The 14,883-nt window shown below is 53.8% G+C and overlaps 1 protein-coding gene across 9 annotated transcripts in view; it reads right to left on the bottom strand.

The window, feature by feature from the left end:
- The window catches only part of DAB2IP (DAB2 interacting protein), a 165,077-nt gene that overhangs the window by 90,845 nt on the left and 59,349 nt on the right, over positions 1-14,883 (bottom strand). The window lies entirely within an intron of this gene.

Raw genomic sequence — 14,883 nt, forward strand, 5'->3', positions numbered from 1 at the left:
AGTTTCTCTCAGAGCTCAGTGTGTGACCCAGGAGCCCTCTTTCCCTCACCCATAGCGTATCCTCCACGTAACTTCCTGGTCACCAAGTCTGCAAAATGAAGCCAGAAAACAAGCTGGTGGTCCTTGACTGCTACCCAGCGCCCTGCCGAGCCCCCTAATCCCAGGCTACCTTCTGATCTTGCAAAGCCACTGCATTTTAACCTTCGTGTGTTTGCAAAATAAATAAATAAAATCAGTTTCATTCAAATGCGGCTGGCTTGGTTGCCATGGATACCACCTAATCACGAAGGATGACTGTTACTTGTTCCCATGGAAACACAGCAGCCCGAGGAACATCCTGTAATTTCAGACACCAAATTTCAGTTGTCGGGCCTGAATCTTCCTGCTGAACTGGGAAAGGGGGGGGGGGGGAGGCAGGGGTCCCTCAGATGCTGAGAAGTTGCGGAGGGGTCAAGACAAGGATGGGGGAGTGTGCATGCCTGAGCCGTGGCCAGGAAAATACAGATGAAAACTTACCAGACACCTTTCACCCCCTTTTCTGGTTAGATTCTAGATCAGCCCCAATTGGAAAAGACACTGAAATGGGTCCAAAGCTAAAAAGAACTGGCAGAGACGTATGGCTCTGTCATCACTGCTGAAGGCATGAAAGGGGCCTGGGGACCCATTCAACAATAGGGAGTTGCAACAGACATGAGGTAGACTCTCTGACCAGAAATTGCCCTCCTACAGGCCTAAGCTTGTACAAGGCGCTTCCTCCCACCCACCCAGAGATCTCCACGGAGGCTCACAGCAGCACGGCTTGTAGCAGCAGCTGCTGAAGCGACCCAAGTGTCCACTGACAGGGCAAGCAACCAATGCGCTTTGTGACAGGTGAAAGACCAAATAGGACGGAAGAGAGGACAGCTCCCTGGGCACTGGTCACACAGAATCCAACGGTCCTACAGAGACCCTAGGTGGACACACAGGGACGCCAACAGCTCTCAGGAACGCGAGGTTGGTGGAAAACATCAGTTGTCAAAACGAGACAGAGTGCAAGCCACATATACACCATGTTATAGAAAGTTGTCCATAGCAGGGACAGGTGTTGTGGCAATGTGCATTAAGACACTGCCTGGGACACTGTCATCTCCTACCAGAGTGTCTGGTTTGAATCCCAGCACCTCTGCTTCAGATCCAGCTTCCTGCTACTATGCCTAGGAAGTGGCAGGTGATGGCACAGGAGTTTGGCTTCCTGTCACTCACGTGGGAGACCTAGATGGAATTCCAGGCTCAGATTTTGGCTTGGCCTAGCACCAGCTGTTGTAAGCACCAGCTGCTGTAAGCATCTGGGGCACGAACTGGGGGATGGAAGATCTCTCTATGTGTCTGATACTTCCGTCTGCCTTACAAATAAACATTCTCAGAAAATTTATCTATCTGGGCCCAGCACAGCAGTCTAGCAGCTAAAGTCCTCACCTTGCATGCTCCAGGATCCTATATGGGCGCTGGTTCATATCCCAGCAGCCCTGCTTCCCACTCAGCTCCCTGCTTGTAGCCTGAGAAAGCAGTCGAGGACGGCCCAAAGCATTGGGAACCTGCATCCGCATGCGAGACTTACAAGAGGCTCTGGGCTCCTGGCTTTAAATCAGCTCAGCTCTGTCCATTGCAGCCACTTGTGCAGTGAAATCATCAAATGGAAGATCTTCCTCTCTGTTTCTCCTCCTCTCTGTATATCTGACTTTCCAATAAAATGAAATAAATCTTTAAAAAAAAAAGTATCTGGGCCCGGCAGCATGGCCTAGCGGCTAAAGTCCTCGCCTTGAATGCCCCGGGATCCCATATGGGTGCCAGTTCTAATCCCAGCAGCTCCACTTCCCTTCCAGCTCCCTGCTTGTGGCCTGGGAAAGCAGTCGAGGACGGCCCAAAAGCTTTGGGACCCTGCACCCGCGTGGGAGACCTGGAGGAGGTTCCTGGTTCCCGGCTTCGGATCAGCACAGCACCAGCCGTTGCGGCTCACTTGGGGAGTGAATCATCGGATGGAAGATCTTCCTCTCTGTCTCTCCTCCTCTCTGTATATCCGGCTTTGCAATAAAAATGAATAAATCTTTAAAAAAAAAAGTATCGGGCTTGGCGGCGTGGCCTAGTGGCTAAGGTCCTTGCCTTGATCCCATATGGCCGCTGGTTCTAACCCCGGTGGCTCCACTTCCTCTCTATCTCTCCTCCTCTCAGTATATCTGACTTTGTAATAAAAAAAATAAAATAAAATAAAATAAATTTAAAAAAAAAGTATCTACTTAACTTAAAAAAATTCAAGCACCAACACTGTGGCACAGTAGGAAAAGCCATGGTCTGTGGTGTCAGCAACAGATAGGCACCGGTTCAAGTCCCAGCTGCTCCATTTCCAATGCAGCTCTCCGTAAATGCCCTGGGAAAGCAGCAGAATATGGCCCAAGGACTTAGGCCCCTGCACCCATGTGGGAAACCAGGAAGAAGCTCCTGGAACCTGGCTTTGAACCAGCTCCTATCAATGAAGTCTTCTGGGGGTGGGAGGAGTGAACCAGTAGATGGAAGATCTCTCTCTCTCTCTAACTCTTTCAAATACTAGAATAAATAAATCTAGAAAAAATAAAAGAATTCAGTTTATTTATAATAACTCTAAACAGGAAGCAATCCAACATCTTCCTACAGGTAAATTCTGGGGCACATCACCCCAAAGGGTCCCTGGAGAGCCTCCACCTGACTCGCAGATGCTGTGACAGGCAGGCAGGCCACACGCTGTGACACAGGAAGTCACCCTGGGTGACTCAGGTGGGCACAATCTAACCACGTGCATCTTTGGCAGCAAAGAAGGCCAAAAGGGAAGTGGGAAGAGGAAGGACAGAGCCTTAGCATGCCGAGCCCCACCAGCCACAGCTGGGGGAACAGATAAAGGCAAGAGGAGGCTCCCCAGAAGTCAGGCACAGCGCTCCGTTGCCCACAAGCAAGAAAGCGCGCAGCTCAGCCCCAGGCATGCAGGGCCGAGTCCCGCACCAGCAAGGAACCAGCGGCGCCAGGGACGTGCCTCTGATGACTTTGGAAAGGAACCAGCCAGGCTCTGCCAGACAAGTAGGGAATCTCACTCAGCCGAGAAAACAGAGTGCACCAGTGAGGGAAGCCACACCATGACGCCCAGGGACGACAGCACGTGCAGAAGCTGTCCCGGGGTGTGACTGGCCAGAGGGGTGCTCTCAAGTGGGGTGCCCAGGTGAGGACGAGGTCTCCGCAGGGAAGGCACAGCTGCACGGCCTTGCTACCTGTACCCACACACCTCGAACCCCGCGAGGACAAGACACAGCGGGGCAGGGAGCAGCGTGCCATTCTCCTCAGAGAAGCATGTCCCTTCCGTGACCAGGAAGGGACCAGGCCACCTGAACCCCGGGCCCAAGCCACCCACGCGGACATGTTGCCACGGCGTGCACAAGCCGGCATCTGCTCAGCTCTCCCTGGAGACAGGAGCCCGGCTGCCCAATCCCCGCCTCCGGGTTGCGTCCAATGGGGAATGGGAGCCTGGAGGCCTGGGCCCGCCCCCGGTCGTGCCAGCCCGCGCAGCGCGCGCCCCCTGGCGGCCGCCGGCCCGATGACTGGAGCCCGCTGTGGAGGCAGCCGCCAGGGCAGCTGGCTTGCTCTGTCTCCCTTCCGTTTGTGCAACCGCCTGCCAAACTGTAATTATTTCAGAATTAAAAAACAAGGCTGAATGTGATTAAACGAACGTGGTGTTCAACTCTCTCTTGTGGTTCTGTGCTCTCACGTAGAAAAATCTCACAGGCAAGAATCAAAAACCTAGTTTCTCGAAGCTTCTCTTGAGATAATAACTCTGGGTGGGAACACAGGATTGAGCTGTTTGTTGACTGAGCAGAAGATTATGAAGATTTAGCAGAATTCCACCAAGAAGTGATGAGAGGCCAGGATTCAGTACATACTGGGCCCTCTGAATATAGCTGAAAAGGAAGATAATCTAGTAGAAAAGACAAAATCGGGGGGGGGGGGGGACCGTCAAAAACAATGCCAACCTGAATGATTAGCTGAGAAAGTACATTGATGGGGCCAGCACAGTGGCTCAACATGCTAATCCTCCGTCTTATTGCTCTGGGATCCCATATGGGCACTAGTTCATGTCCTGGCTGCTCCACTTCCCATCCAGCTCCCTGCTTGTGGCCTGAGAAAACAGTCGAGGACAGCCCAAGGCTTGGTTCCCTGCACCCACGTGGGAGACCTGGAAGAAGCTTTTGGCTCCTGACTTGGAACTGGCCTAGCTCTAGCTGTTGCAGCCATGTGGGTAGTGAACCAGTGAATAGAAGATCTGTCTCTTAGCTCTATAATGCTGCCTTTCAAATAAAAATAAAGAAATCTTTAAAAAAAAAAAAAAAAGAAGAAGGTGGCAGGCAGGGTGGCCAACACCCTGACCTCCGCCCAGTGACCTCCAGCCTGGAAGATAAGGACTGCGGGGTGCCTTGGGGTGCGAGGTCCGGGATGTTGTTACTGGAGCCCTGACAGTGACACCTCCACGATGCAGGCTCATCTGACCCTGCCCAACCACAGCCGGGCTTCACTGCCCGGGTCCGACTGTGGACCGGGAAGGCCCTCCGCGCTCCGTTTCCAACCCTGCTGCTGCTTTAACGTGTAGGAACCAGGACACCTGCACCCTGGTGTAGTGGGCACTTCTTTCTCCACCACGCGCTTGTTATCAGGCGACGTCTGTGAAAGGGCAGAAAACCGCAGAGCACATGGCCCCTTTGCTGCTGCTTGCACAAGGCAGCGTGAGGCTGATCTCTCCGTAGGCAGACAGCACGTCTTCCGTACCGTGGGTATTTTATCCTCAGCACAGATACTAATTACATCAATAACACTTCTTTAAGGCATGTAGGTTCTAATTATAACACTCCAGAGGGGGCCTGGTTACCCAAATCTGAATCTTCCAATACATTATTAAACTCATCTTATTTCTCATTTCATTCATTAATTATAAACGATCTATTTCTCCCCCCCACACACAAATTCCACTTCAGTACTTAATGTTCTGTACTTTGGTTTAAAAACTATATTGTTATTAAATTAGAACTGTGTGGCTACACCATATCACATGCTTTTTATTCAACAAATGAAAACAACAAAAAGTGGTAACGGTACACAGGGTATATGGACGCTTGCATGTGGTCTTAAGGGTCTTACTTTTCGGTTTCTGATAACTTGGGAGCCAAATTTTAAATGATCTCCAAACTCCTCGCTGAATGACTTAACACTAAGATAAGACTGAATTTCAGTTCTTTGTGGAATTTATAGCCTAAGGAACGGCTGACTCATAGATTGTGTATCAGATCCTGCAGGGATGTGAGGTTATAATTTGGGAACAGAAGAACGGATTTCATTTCATTTCTAGAATAGAGCATCACCTGATGTTCTAGACCAGCCCCCGGTTCTGGGGCGGGAGGGGCACAGCGGTCAGCTTAACCCTGCTGAGCTGGAAGTCAGAGAAAGCATCAGGTCCCTGATCCAAGTGGCTCCTGTCTTCTGCCAGCAGCCCACGCAAACTCCAATAGGCTGACTGGCTAACCTGCAAGTGGTGCCTCATCTCAGATCCTTCACTGTGATAAGCAAAAAGCACTCCTAAAGATCCTTCATAAACATATCATGCATGAATTAAAGAACTGGAAAGAACCCTGCTGAGGGCTATTAAGGACCTAACCCAGACCTGGCACCATAGCCTAGTGGCTAAAGTCTTCGCCTTGCGTGTGTCAGGACCCGACAGGGGTGCTGATTCATACTCTGGCTGCTCCACTTCCCTTCCAGCTCCATGCCTGTAGCCTAACACAGCAGTAACAGCTGTTCCAAAGCCTGGGGACCCTGCACTCATGTGAGAGACCCAGCCGAAGCTCCTGGCTCCTGGCTTCAGATCGGCTCGGCCCCAGCCACTGGGGCCACTTGGGGATGATGAATCAGCAGATGGAAGATCTTCCTCTCTGTCTCTCCTTCTCTCTGTAAATCTGACTTTTAAAAATAAATAAATCTTTAAAAAAAAGACGCAATTCAAAAATGAAAAAGCTGTAGCGCGTTCAAGGATGGAAGACTCCTAAATAGAGGACATTTCTCCCACCAGACCATGGACACAATGATGCGATCCTAATTAAAATCCTAGCAAGTTTTTCAAAGGTATTGACGAGCTGAGTGTCCAATTTAAATGACAAGGCAAGGGAGCCAGAACGGCCAGACAAGCTTGAGAAAGGGCCACTTCGAACCCGCTGGTTGCGGGACACTCTTCCTGCTCCGGAAACGCAGCTCATGTAAACTAGAAGGGTGCTATTAGCAGAAGGAGAAGATTTTTTGATCAATGGAACAGAAAGAATCTAGAAATAATTCTACATACAGAAACTTGATTGGTTTCAAAAGAACAGGGCCAAGGTCAGCGGATGGTGGGAAAAAAATATTTTTTCAATAGCACTAAGACATGCAATAGTGCATGTCTAAGTGATTAAAAACAGACCTGAGAAAAATGGTGAGCTTGCTATGGATGCGTGCTCTCTTTCTAATCCCAAAACTGACTTCCGGAAGGACCATCAGCTTCAAAGTCAACAGGAGGAGGCCAAGGTGCAGATGGTGAACTCACAGCTCAGGAACCCTGCAGGCAGAGCAAGATTCAAGCCCCGTTCCTTCTCAGAGGCTCAGGGTGGAGGGTGGCCCCACCAGAGGCAAGGGCTCCCCCGTGATTCTAGAAGTGTGGTATGCTCCCCGCTCTCGTCCCAGGAAGAGATGGACCTCGGCTCTGGACTCCAGCTGCCTCCACGCTGAGGCTGTCGGCGGAGGTGCCCACCGCTGCTGGGGAAGCCACTGGCAGGAGGGAAGACTGGGCAATGCAGGGAGCCAGGACACCCATCTCTGCCTGGTCGATTTTCAACACAGAACATTCTGGGGACAGGCAGGGCCCTGTGGCTCCCAGATGGTGGGGGAGGGGTGCAGAGCAGCCTTATTGGCTCCTGGACTCCAGACGTGGCAGTTGGATGAACTGCACTGTCAGCCTGGGGATGGCACATGGGGCTGGCATCACACACTATGCAGGTCTGCGCCCCTCTTGCCCTCTCTGCTTAGCCTCGCCCTAGTCTGGTACAAAGCCTGTAAGCCCTGCAGCATCGGAGGACAACAGCTGCTGATTCCTCATCCTGGGAGGCCCCTCCCCACCCCTCCACAAGAATTCCCAGTCTTCCAGAACAACCTGCACCTCCTGGCTATGCTAAGAGTTGAGAGGGGCAAAAGGCTCCTCTCACGGCTGAGTTTCATTCCTGGGGTCATTTTCTCCTATACCTCTTAAGATTTGCCTATTCCAGGGCTTGCCTACTCCAGGGTGGGCACAGCTGGCATTTCCTCTGTGCTGCCAAGGAGCCCCGTAAGGAGACGCCAGGGTACACTGCCTCTTCCCTGCTGGTCACAATTTCCCTATGACCACTGCTTGAAAGGCCAAGAGAGCGCCAGAGATCACCTACCGACTCCTTTTACGCCCACAAGAGCCAGTGCTGGGCCAGGCTGAAGCTGGGAGCTTGGAAACACCACCCAGGTCTCCCATGTGGGTGGCAGGGACCAGGAGGTGTCATCTGCTATCTCCCAGGCTGTACATGAGGTCACAGCAGAACCAGGAACTCTCCCGTGGATGAACAGAGGCAGCTGCAGCAAACACCTGTCCTGTGTCCAAGTTCAGATCACAGGAGGCAACACGCACCGACTCTGTCTGCTTGCCGCCCCGCCCTGTCCCGGATGCAGAACGGACGGCTTCTGCTGCCTCTCAGAGGTCAGCAAACTTTTTCCACCAAGGGCCCGACAGCCACTATTTCAGGCTTGTGTGGCCATATGGTCCCCGTCTGGGCGACACTGCCTCTGCCGTGTGACAGCAGCCACAGACAACATGTAAACGAGTGAACGTGGCTGCGTTCCAATAACACTGCATTTACGGACACTATCATTTGAAATTCACATGATGTTCACATGACTAAAATGTGATCCTTTCACTTAAAAATGCAAACACTTCTCTCTGTTCACAAGCCACACAAAATCAGAAAAGGAGCTGGGTTTGGCAGGTGAACTTGCTAACTCATTCTGCACTCAAATCATATCTCTCTCTCTCCTTCAACAAGATTTGCTTATTTATTTGAAAGTCAGAGTTAGAGAGAGGGAAGACACAGAAAGAGATCCTACATGCACTGGGTCACTCCCCAAATAACTACAACAGCCAGGATTGAGCCGGGGAAGCCAGGAACCCAGAACTCCGTCCAAGTCTCCCACTTAAGTACAGGAGCCCAAACACTTGGGCCATTTTCTGTTGCCTTCTAAAGTGCATTAGCAGAGAGCTGGATCAGAAGTGGAGCAGCCAGGACTCAACAGTCGCTCATACGGGGTGTTGGGGGCAGCAGGATTAATGCATTGTGCTACAATGCCTTCTTATTTAAAAAAAGGAAGAGAAGGGCTTGGCAGCGTGGCCTAGTGGCTAAGGTCCTCGCCTTGATCCCATATGGCTGCTGGTTCTAATCCCGGCAGCTCCACTTCCTCTCTATCTCTCCTCCTCTCAGCATATCTGACTTTCTAATAAAAATAAAATAAATCTTTAAAAAAAAAAAACAAAAAAAAAGGAAGAGAAGAAAAACAAGCTTTGGCTTGTTTAGTGTTGTTCAACCAGAGAAGTGGATGTAGGGGTGTGTCAACAATACTGTTTTTAATGCTTGCCTATACTTTCCAATAATTTAAAATTTTCAAAAACTCAGAGAAAGGAAGAAGAAAATCTGGAAATAACATCCAAATGTTCTAGGAACCAACTGGTGGGTTCTGGGAATAAAGGTAATTTTGATTGTCTTTTAGTCTGTAATAGGTAACTATTGTTTTTTCAATCCTGGGAGTTGAGAGGGAGGGGCAGGTGTACCAGCACAAACACTATGAAGGGGTGTGGCCCACACAGGTGCTGTGCATCCTGTGGACTGTCCCTAACACATGAGCCTCTTCTGGATACCTCTGCAAAGGGCTGACCCTTCCCCTTCAGCCAGTCTGCGCTCCGCACCACCTGGGGGACGGCGCCAGGGCCAGGCCTGCTGAGTGGCTGCCAGAGACTGGGAGGGGCTTTTCCAGGACAGCTCTGAGCTGGCAGGTGCAGCAGCGGCCACAGGAGGCCGAGCTTCTCTGGGGTCCTTCTCCCGCCAGACCTCTCCCACTCTGTCCAATGCTACACCCAGCCCCTCCCCACCGTCCTCCTGAAGCTGCCCCTTGCCTAGGCTGCTGTCACCCACCCCTGCTGCACCCCAGCCCTCAGCGCCCATGCTCCTCCTCACTTCCCTCCAAGGCTGTCAGCTGCCGCCTCACTGTAGGCATGCCCCTGCCACTAGCTCTCTTAGCTCAGTGCCACGCTCCTGCTCTTCAGCAATTTCTGGTAGCAGCTCAAGTTTTACAAATAAAAACTCCATGGTGGCATCACACAGTGGGGGAGGGAATGGTGACACAAGACGGCCAACTTCTTGTCTTGCCAAACACAGTGTCACACAACAATCACCATAGCCTATGTCACAGAAGAATGTTCTAGCCCCAGAAAGGGCCCAGACCCACAGACCACCATCTCAGCATACAGGGGTGCCACTGCGCTGGATCCCAGGCATGAGAAAGTTGCGACTGGCCTGGCCTTTTGGTCCGCATCTTGCCAAGGTCCAGGCAGACCACGACCCTCGGACGGTGTGGCAGCCTCTCTCCTGCTAATCCCATCCTGCCCGCTGCCTCCCTCCTGACTTCAGCCAGCCTCCTTCCAGCAGGAATGATCTCCCAACTTTGGACCAAGCCCTCACCATCGGCGACTCCCAGGATCACCTCTTCAGCAGCCCGTACAGGTTGCCATTCCCCAAGACACCCCTCTGTCAGCTCAAGTTCAGAGAGCCTCACACCCCTGCAAGGCCAGCAGGGTGGCCTAGAGCCAGTGATTCCCACTCTGCTCCCAGCCAGCCAGTGGCAGCCTCAGTGAGCTCACTGATGAAATGCCACCTGAGAACAGCACAGGAAGCAAATGATAACAGTGTCACTGAACGCAACATGCCGCAAAGCGTCCTGGAGCCCGCCAGGGGAGCCCCATGTCTTGGCTTTCCGCTCGAGGCCCTCAGTATCATTCCGGTCACACCATCTGCCAGCCTGATGGCAGAATGCCTTCCCTTTGGCAAACCCGATGCCCAGCCTGCACACAGTAGGTGGCTCGCTAACACTCTGCTACTCTGCACAAAATACAAAGCCCTGGAGCAGCCTGACAGTTCTAGTGCCCACAAGCACCACATTTCGATGAGCCCTAATAGATTGGCAATGCACCCCTCAGGCTTCGGATGAGTGGAGAAAAAGGACAATTTCCCTGGCCCTGTACCAACACCCCAGGCTGTGGCACATGTAACTGTGACACCTGCTTCCAGGCCCAGAGATGCTTAATGACTTGCCTGAGGTCACACAGCATGGATAGCCCCGCCAAGCTCCTGAGCGAAATCTCAGCATGTCAAGAGGTACTAACGGACAGTAAAACCACTTTTTTTTCTAAGTGCCAATCTCTTGGTTTCTAATCTCTAACCCCAAGTTCCAGAAATTCCCTACGCCAGGCAGATCACCAAGGAAGAACCAGCCCCAGCAGGGTAACTCCCTGGGCCACCCATCGGGCGGTGCACAGTGCCCCCCACCTCTCACACTTTCCTCCCTGAGGTGGGCTCTATGTTCCTTGCTTCCCAGAGCTGTCAGCACTTTGCCTCCCAGACCACACCACGGCCTCCACACAAGGCCAACAACACTCTCCTGCCTTTCCCGGGAACAGGAGGAAAATAAAAGCTAACAAGACTCCCACCAGCAGATCCCCGACCCCATCCCTGGGGTCCCCGGCAGCTGTCCTAGTCAACCAGGGAACGGCAACACATCACTGCAGCCGCTGCAGGGGATGCACTGCGCGTGGGAGCTGCCTGGCCTCAGCCGTGCAATGACTGCTGCTGCCGCCATGGCTACTATCATTATTACTATTATTACTACAAAGGCTATTGCAATTCCCCTCACTTCCTTATTTATGTGATCAGAGGAAGTCACAGGATTAGGAGCTGCTTCCAAACTCCAGACCACGTGGATCAATTAGAGAGGGATAATTAAATATTGAACAAATACTGGAATGCCTCTACGAGAGGGCGATAGCTAAAAATAACTGGCCCACCACTCCTCCCACGGACGGGGTTAGTACACCAACAACCCCTGGCCAGTCCCCTCCACCCCCATCCCCCAGCAGCAACTCAGGCGACCTTCCCGGAGCAATGAGCAATGAGCCATGAGCCACGGGGCCAGGAGCAGAGGGGGCGGGGAAGTGGGCGGCCCCCATTCCTGCAGAGGAAACCACAACTTGAGCCCCCTGCCAGTGCTGCCTGTTCCTGACCAGGAAATACTCTCCCTTTCCTGACATTTAACCAAGCGGCCTCAAGAGGAAGGTGTAGGGGAAATAGCACCGGTCGCTGCTTTTCTTTTAAAAATAGTCAAAAAGGGCCTCAGGTCAATGCTTCAGCAAAACACATCTGCAGGCGAGACGGGAGCCCAGGGAGTCTCAACCATCCTGTCCCCCTGACAAGGAGTCTGCTGCCTCAGTTTCCCTACTGGGAAAAGCAGCAAACAAAACGACACGGACAGGAGGCAGAAGGGTCGGACTTCTCATCAGCATCACTGGGTAACCCGGGGTGACTGAGCAACTGTCCAGGGGGAACAGCTGGCTCCTGCAAACAAACAAACAAAACTACCCCTTCAGTACTTTAGTTCAAACCTTGCTCCTGACAGTTCACCTTCACTCACAGAGGGGCATGATGGTAATGACCTCTGGCTCCCAGGAGGTTGACACACCTGCCATGAGCCAGGAGAGAACCCGCGGAGGCTCTCGGTGCAGGCCCCCTGCCTACCTGCCTGGACATGGGCAGCTAATATCTTCCTGATTATGGAAGGTGACGGGGGAGGGCTGGGACGTACAAAAGCCAAGGGGCTGTCATGGCAGGTGACCTGAGTCTGCCCGGATCCAGGGACCTCACACCAGGGGACACTGAGCCCTCAGCACTAAAGCAGAAAAGCAGGTGTGGGCCTTGCCCAAGAACATGAGTAACAGCAAAGTGTTAAGGCGAGGCATGGGGGGTGGGTCAGAGTCTACCTGGGGGCCCCAAGGGAGGCAGAGGGGGCAACCATGAGGAATGACTTCCCCTAGGACCCCCATGCTCCCTGCCCTGCCTCCCTCCCAGGTTTTGGTGAGGATTGTGGGAGTTGACGGCTACAGAGTGGTCACCTGTGGGCATCAGATCACAGAAGGGAAGGAAGCCTGGTCACAGCCAAGGTCAGGCCATGTTCAGGGCAGCAAGGATCCACGACTGGACAGAGCGGGACTCCATCAGTGCTGGGCTGCAGTGTCCTAGTGTACAATGAACGTAAGCCCACAGCCATCAGTGTTGGGAGCAAGGCCAAGATCAGCCCTGAGCAAGAACTCAGCCAACAGGAGCCAGAGTTGGTGATGCCACTCTAGGGACTGGGCGCCCTGAAACCCATGAGCCACTACCAGCTGTCTAGAGGACTCGGGGCCCAAGGCATAACCCTGGCCACCCAAAGGGAGCCACTCTGCCCCTTCCCTTGGCAACCATCACTGTGCTCCTGCCCCCCAGTACAAACCTCACTCTGCTCATTCTTCAGGTGGGAAAGCGAGGCCCAGAGAAGGGCAGTGCTTCCTGCCTCATCAGCCCCGGGAGACTGCAATGGCTGCCATCCCTTCCCACCCCCACCTTCCCCCCCATGACACTTCCCCCCAGCCTGGTCATCCACAAGTCCCTGATAGCAGCACTGTCCAGCTCCTGAACAAACACAGCCTGAGGTCATTTTCCTGCCTCACTAGTGGCAGAGGCCAGAAAGGGAGTGAACCAAGGCCTGATTAGGGCTAGGGTGCTGGGTACCACACCCTGCCCTGGGTTGATGTCATTACCTGCCCAACCAAGCCTCCTGCAGAGAGCGAACTAACCTAGGGGGAAGGGAAGGATGCGGCTGGTCCAAGGCCACAGGTGGCCCTACCTCCAGGTGGGGCCCTGTGGCAGGTCAAAGGATGGTGGGGGAGAAAGCTGATGGCTGCTCTTGTCACCTCCCACCAAGGTAGAGCAGGGAGGCCCTTCAGCAGGCCCAAGTACCAGTCCCCTTACCCACCAAGAACTGTGTCACCAGCCCGCAGCAGCTCAGTCTCCAGCTCTTTTGTACGGACTGCCCATCCACCAGTCCAAGTGCTTACATACATCTGCTACCCTAGGCTCCAGCAGGGGCTTCTAGTTCCCTGCACACAACCTAGACCCCAGCGTTCCCCTCACTCACTGCATGAGGCCACAAGGCTTGCCAAAGAACCAGAGCACACTTCAGTACACAGCCGGGGCTGGAACCCAGATCTGACTCCAGCACTCTCTCCACCCAGGTGGACCCTTTCCATCTTATGAGACTCAGTCCAAAAGCCACTTCCTCTGTGAAGCTCTCCCTGATTTTCTCAGGTACATTGTTCAGCGACAGTCTTTTCTGCTCTCCCAGGAGGCTGTGAGTCCCATTTAAGCCTAGGATACAACCCAGGCTCCCTGTGCAGTCAGAGGAACAGGAGAGGCAGCCTGGCCAGCACCCCTGTTCCTCCACAGCCAGGGATGAAACCACAGCAAAGTGACAGAGGGAGAGGCCCTGCAGGAGAGGCCCCAAGGTGGCCTGAAAGCACCTCCTGTTTCTGAATGCATAAGCCTGTTTCCTTGTGGAACCCTCCGCTTCCTGCTCATCCCATTCTACAGCAGAGAAAAGCAAGGAAGTGACTTGCCAAAGGATTAAGTAGTGGTGGGGGAAAGGACAGGGCAGAGAGAGCCTCGGCCAGGGAAGGGGTGGGGGATTCACATGCGTGAAGCCCCAGCACACACCTGCTCCCAGCCTCAGCTCCCAGCCTTCCCAGAACCGGGCCCCCCACTGCTTCCTGAGGAAGCTTGCGTGTCCTCACTCGGCCCCACTGGTGGGAACCGGCTGGGTGCTTACTGCCTGTCTGGCTGAAGTTCAGGAGCAGTGGACCTGGGCCACACAACCAGCACCGACAGATGGGTGGGCCGGATTCCACAGCCTGGGCATTTGCTCCAAGTCTCTCTAGAGCCAGTGTCAACCCAGGACCCTGCTGATGCCTTGCCAGGGGCCGGCCCCCTTCCCCAGCCCCCCTCCTGGGCCCACTCCACAGAGACCTCAAGGGGCCGGCCCCCAGCCTCTGCAGTCCTCCTCCCCATCTCCCCCAGCCCCAGAAGGAAGTCTTGGCCCCAAGGTAGCTGCAGTCACTGGCTCTGCTGTCTCCAGGAGAGGGTCCCGTTACTGGGAAAAGCAAACTACTCACATCTCCCCCTCAGCCTGCCTCAGCCTGCCTCAGCCTGCCTCAGCCTGCCTCAGCCTGCCTCAGCCTGCCTCAGCCTGCCTCAGCCTGCCTCAGCCTGGGCCCCCAGCACTTTCCCAGGGAGAGTGTCGCCCGTGGCAAGATGCAAGGGCAAGGGGCTTCAGTTGGAAGCCCACACCTGTCCCTGTGCTCCAGAGGTGGGTCACCTATTTCCTGCAAAGGGAAGCGCAGGGAGGGGCCAAGGCAGCCAGGCAAGGGGAGAGTAAACTGAGGCCCAGGGCTGGGGGAAGAGGGGGAGATCAATCCTGGAGGCAGAAGAGGGACCCCTGAAGTCCAGGCCTCCCCGCTCCCTGTCCATGACCTAGGGAAGACCCCAGCCTCCCACTGCCCCAAAAGAAGGGACTCCAAGCAGAGGGACAAGCCAGGACAGCCAGGAGGCTCCAGGGTCCTGGGACACCATGGGACACAGTGGCAGGAGAGAGAGCCAGGGCCTT

This window comes from Ochotona princeps, chromosome 14 (genome assembly GCF_030435755.1).
Source record: "Ochotona princeps isolate mOchPri1 chromosome 14, mOchPri1.hap1, whole genome shotgun sequence".
NCBI lineage: Eukaryota > Metazoa > Chordata > Mammalia > Lagomorpha > Ochotonidae > Ochotona > Ochotona princeps.